Below are 6,063 nucleotides of genomic sequence, written 5' to 3' on the forward strand. Positions count from 1 at the left end.
TGAGGCCACTTACGAGAGTGAGATCTAATAGATATGATAAAGATAATATTTTTGGTATTTTTGTGATAAAGATGCAAAGTAAAGTAAAGGCAAAGTAAATAGCAAAGTAGTAGGAGAACAATATGATAAAGATAGACCTGGGGGCCATATGTTTCACTAGTGGCTTCTCTCGAGAGCATAAGTATTCTACGGTGGGTGAACAAATTACTGTTGAGCAATTGACAGAATTGAGCATAGTTATGAGAATATCTAGGCATGATCATGTATATAGGCATCACGTCGAGACAAGTAGACCGACTCCTGCCTGCATCTACTACTATTACTCCACTCATCGACCGTTATCCAGCATGCATCTAGAGTTTTAAGTTAAAAACATAGTAACGCCTTGAGCAAGATGACATGATGTAGAGGGACAGACCCATGCAATATGAAGAAAAACCCATCTTGTTATCCTTGATGGCAACAATACAATACGTGCCTTGCTGCCCTTACTGTCACCGGGAAAGGACACCGCAAGATGGAACCCAAAGCTAAGCACTTCTCCCATTGCAAGAAAGATCAATCTAGTAGGCCAAACCAAACTAATAATTTGAAGAGACTTGCAAAGATAACCAATCATACATAAAAGAATTCAGAGAAGATTCAAATATTGTTCATAGATAGACTTGGTCATAAACCCACAATTCATCGGTCTCAACAAACACACCGCAAAAAGAAGATTACATCGAATAGATCTCCACAAGAGAGGGGGAGAACATTGTATTGAGATCCAAAAAGAGAGAAGAAGCCATCCAGCTACTAACTATGGACCCGTAGGTTTGAGATAAACTACACACACTTCATCAGAGGGGCTATGGTGTTGATGTAGAAGCCCTCCATGATCGATGCCCCCTCTGGCGGAGCTCCGGAACAGGCCCCAAGATGGGATCATGTGGACACAGAAGTTACGATGGTGGAATTAGGGTTTTGGCTCCTGCTCCGATCGTTTGGGGGTACGTAGATATATATAGGAGGAAGAAGTACGTCGGTGGAGCAACAGGGGGCCCACGAGGGTGAGGGGCGCGCCTGGTAGGGTAGGGCATGCCCCCCTACCTCGTGGCCTCCTTTTACGTGCCTTGGCGTAGGGTCCAAGTCTCCCGGTTCTTATCTGTTGAGAAAATCACATTCCCGAAGGTTTCATTCCGTTTGGACTCCGTTTGATACTCCTTTTCTTCGAAACCCTAAAACAGGCATAAAACAGCAATTCTGGGTTGGGCCTCCGGTTAATAGGTTAGTCCCAAAAATAATATAAAAGTCGATAATAAAGCCCAATAATGTCTAAAATAGTACATAATATAGCATGGAGCTATCAAAAATTATAGATACGTTGGAGACGTATAACACTTGGTTAGTTATAATCTTGGCTGAAAACCTAGGTGCTACTTAAGCTTATTTATGTAAACAAGAGCAAAAGAGTTCGTCAAAGTTTTTCTTTTTCACATTCAGTTTATCAACTGAATTGCTTGAGAACAAGCAAATGTTTAAGCTTGGGGGAGTTGATACGTCTCCGTCGTATCTACTTTTCCTAACAAGCTTCCTCTTATTCTGGACTCTAATTTGTATAATTTGAATGAAACTAACTTGGACTGACGCTGTTTTTAGCAGAACTACCATGGTGTTGTTTTTGTGCAGAAATAAAAGTTCTCGGATTGGAACAAAACTTTGCTAGGATTTTTTATTCAATAACTAAGAATTTCTGAAGCCAAGAACCACCGGAGGGGGGCACCTGGGTCGCCACAACCCACTAGGGCACCTCCCCCTCCAGGCATGCCTAGGTGGGTTGTCCCCACCTGGTGGCCCCGTAGACTCCAACCCTGATACTGTAAATTCACATATTTGGAGAAAAAAGCAAGGAGAAAGAATTATCGCGTTTCACGAGACGAAGCCCCCGCCACCTCCTGTTCTTCATCGGGAGGTCAGATCTAGAGTCCGTTTCACTAGTAGAAAAAGGGTCAAGCGTGAAGCACATTAGTGCCGGTTTGTATTTGAGCCGGCACTAATGTATACATTAGTGCCGGTTCCAACGGCTAGCCGGGCCGCTTTCATTAGTACCGGTTCATGGCGAACCTTTAGCACCAGTTCATGCCACGAACCAGTACTAATGAGAGTGGTGGCAGGATGTTGTTAGACTGGGGCCCCTCCAGCCCCTTTAGTACCGGTTCTTGGCACGAACCGGTACTAAAGGTCGTCCTACATAAACCCTTCGTCCACCCGAGCTCGCTCTGTTCTTCCCCCTTTCCCCTCTCCTCTTTGTTCTTCCCCTCTTCCTCTCGAGCTCATCACACATTTTGCCCAAAATTTGTCAAGATTTGAAGGCCCCCATCCATTCAAGTGATCACAAAGGTTAGCAACTTTGTCCTTTCATCTCTCATTGCTAGATTAGCTCTTGCAATGCTTTATATAGTGATTAATTTGTGAGTTTAGTAATTTGGGAGGATATATATATGTGCTAGTATTTGATTTATATGCAATTTGAGGTCAAAAATAACAATTAGTTTGCATATGTAGGTGTGGTTTACTTAGTGCCTTCTAAATCTCCGTCGTAACCACCGTCGATCGCCCGCACCGTCCCGTCGCCGGCACCACCTTGTGGTGAGCCTCTTGTTCATGAAATTTTATATAAAAATTGATGTTTGTGTGATTTGGATATATAGTTACTCGTATAATTATCTTACCCGTACGTTGTTTGTTATACATATAGTGCCATGGTTTTGATATCCGTCCCCGTCGGCCCTCGTCCTTGTTATGATTCGGATGTGGTATATATATTCTCTTTTAAAACTAGTTGCATTTCGTGTTTATGACAAATTATGCCCATCAAGTTGACATAGAAATTTTTTCTAGGAGGTATGTGAACCGGAAATTCCAACTGACCCTATTGTCGAGAGGTTAAATTTAGTTGAAAGAGAAAACGAGTACTTGAAAGAAAAATTGAAAAGAATTGAGGGGGAGAAGATGGAATTGGAGTTGCATGTTGCCGATGTCGTCGATGATCACAAGATCAAGATGGAGAAAATGCGCTTGAAGATTAGAAAGATTAGAAAATATGCCATCGATAGTGAGGTTTGGTATCATTATGCTGTTGGATCCATTGTTACCTTAGTTGTGATCTTGATCGTATTTGTTGTTGCATTTAAATGCTTTAGTTAGAGAGTTATTTGTTTGTTGCATTTAAGTGTTGTATGAACTTTATGTATGAACTTGTATTAATTTGGTCTATTCGGTGTTGTGTAATGAAGATGAGCCGGCAATGGATGTATGATGACCGATGCTCTCCCCAGTTCGTTGAGGGCGTGCATACTTTTCTGCTTGCGGCTGAGGCAAACAAGCGGGCGGATGGTTTTATGCCTTGTCCATGTGCTCGCTGTAAGAATGGTCACAATTACTCTACATCAAGAACCATTCACGTCCACCTGTTTAAGTCCGGTTTCATGCCCCACTATAATGTTTGGACCAAGCACGGAGAAACAGGGGTTAAGATGGAAGACAATGAAGAAGAAGAGGACGACGACAGCTATCCTGGCCATGGTTTCCCTGAATACGATGACACAACAATGGGGGAAGAAGCTGAGCCGGTAATGCGGGAAGAAGCTGAGCCGGCAATGCGGGAAGAAGTTGAAGAAGAGGCATCAGATGAGCCCGTTGATGATCTAGGTCGGGCCATTGCTGATGCAAAGAGAAACTACGCAAGTGATTTAGAGAAGAAGAAGTTGTAGCGCATGTTAGAGGATCACAAAAAATTGTTGTACCCGAATTGCGTAGGTGACAAGAAAAAGCTGGGCACCACACTGGAATTGCTGCAATGGAAGGCAGAGAATGGTGTATCTGACAAGGGATTTGGAAAGTTGCTGGTAATGATAAAGGATATGCTTCCAAAGGACAACGAATTGCCCAAGAGTACGTACGAAGCAAAGAAGGCTGTCTGCCCTCTAGGGTTAGAGGTGCAGAAGATACATGCATGCCCTAATGATTGCATCCTCTACCGCGGTGAGTACGAGGATTTGAACGCTTGCCCGGTATGTGGTGCATTGCGCTATAAGATCAGCCACGATGACCCTGGTGATGTCGAGGGCGAGCGCCCCAGGAAGAAGATTCCTGCCAATGTGATGGGGTATGCTCCTATAATACCACGGTTGAAATGTTTGTTCCAAAACGAAGAGCATGCCAAGGCGATGCGATGGCACAGAGAAGACCGTAAGAAAGACGGAAAGTTGAGAGTACCCGCTGACGGGTCGCAGTGGAGAAAAATCGAAAGAAAGTACGGGAAGGAGTTTGCAGATGACGCAAGGAGCGTATGGTTTGGTCTAAGCGCAGATGGCATTAATCCTTTTGGGGAGCAGAGCAGCAACCATAGCACCTGGCATGTGACTCTATGTTTGTAAAACCTTCCTCCTTGGTTGTGCATGAAGCGGAAGTTCATTATGATGCCAGTGCTCATCCAAGGCCCTAAGCAACCCGGCAACGACATTGATGTGGACCTAAGGCCATTAGTTGAAGAACTCTTACAACTGTGGAATGGAACAGGTGTACGTGCATGGGATGAGAACATGGGGGAAGAATTTGACCTAAAGGCATTGCTGTTCGTGACCATCAATGATTGGCCTGCTCTCAGTAACCTTTCAGGACAGACAAACAAGGGATACCGCGCATGCACGCACTGTTTGGACGATACCAACAGTATATATTTGGCTAATTGTAAGAAGAATGTGTACCTAGAACATCGTCGATTTCTTCCGAGCAGGCATCTCGTAAGAAAGAAAGGCAAGCATTTCAAAGGTGAGGCGGATCACCGGATGAAGCCTCGCCACCGTACTGGTGCTGATGTACATGATATGGTCAAGGATTTGAAGGTGGTCTTTGGAAAGGGTCCTGGTGGACAACCTGTTCCGAATGACGCTGACGGACGCGCACCCATGTGGAAGAAGAAATCTATATTTTGGGACCTGCCCTATTGGAAAGACCTAGAGGTCCGCTCCGCAATCGACGTGATGCACGTGACGAAGAATCTTTGTGTGACCCTGCTTGGCTTCTTGGGCGTGTATGGGAAGACAAAAGATACACCTGAGGCACGAGAGGACCAGCAACATATGCACGGAAAAGACGGCATACATCAGGGTCATGCAAGCTACGCTCTTACCAAAGAAGAGAAGGAAATCTTCTTTGAATGCCTGCTCAGTATTAAGGTACCGTCTGGCTTCTCGTCGAATATAAAGGGAATAATAAACATGGCAGAGAAAAAGTTCCAGAACCTAAAGTCTCATGACTGCCACGTGATTATGAAGCAACTGCTTCCGGTTGCATTGAGGGGGCTTCTACCGGAAAACGTTCGATTAGCCATTGTGAAGCTATGTGCATTTCTCAGTGCAACCTCTCAGAAGGTAATCGATCCAGAAATCATACCAAGGTTAGAGAATGATTTGGTGCAATGTCTTGTCAGTTTCGAGTTGGTGTTCCCACCATCCTTCTTCAACATCATGACGCACGTCCTAGTTCACCTATGCGAAGAGATTAACGTTTTGGGTCCTGTATTTCTACATAATATGTTCCCCTTTGAGAGGTTCATGGGAGTCTTAAATAAATATGTTCATAACCGTGCTAGGCCAGAAGGAAGCATCTCCAAGGGCCGTCAAAATGAGGAGGTCATTGAGTTTTGTATTGACTTTATTCCTGACCTTAAGCCGATTGGTGTTCCTGAATCGCGGCATAAGGGCAGACTGGATGGAAAAGGCACGCTAGGAGGGGAACAAATAATATGTATGGACAGACATTCTCTCACTGAAGCACACTACACAGTTCTACAGAATTCCGCCTTGGTGGCTCCGTATATGGATGAACACAAGAATTTGCTACGCTCCAAACACCCGGAGCGGTCTGATGACTGGATTACATGTGAACAAACCAGGAGTTTCGCCAGCTGGTTGCAGACACGTACCATGCATGACACCTCTATTGAAGATGACCTGTACTTGCTGTCCCAGTTACCATCTTCGAATATAATGACTTTCAAAGGGTACGAGATAAATG

This window comes from Triticum urartu, chromosome 3A (genome assembly GCF_056163025.1).
Source record: "Triticum urartu cultivar PI428250 chromosome 3A, HENAU_Tu73, whole genome shotgun sequence".
NCBI lineage: Eukaryota > Viridiplantae > Streptophyta > Magnoliopsida > Poales > Poaceae > Triticum > Triticum urartu.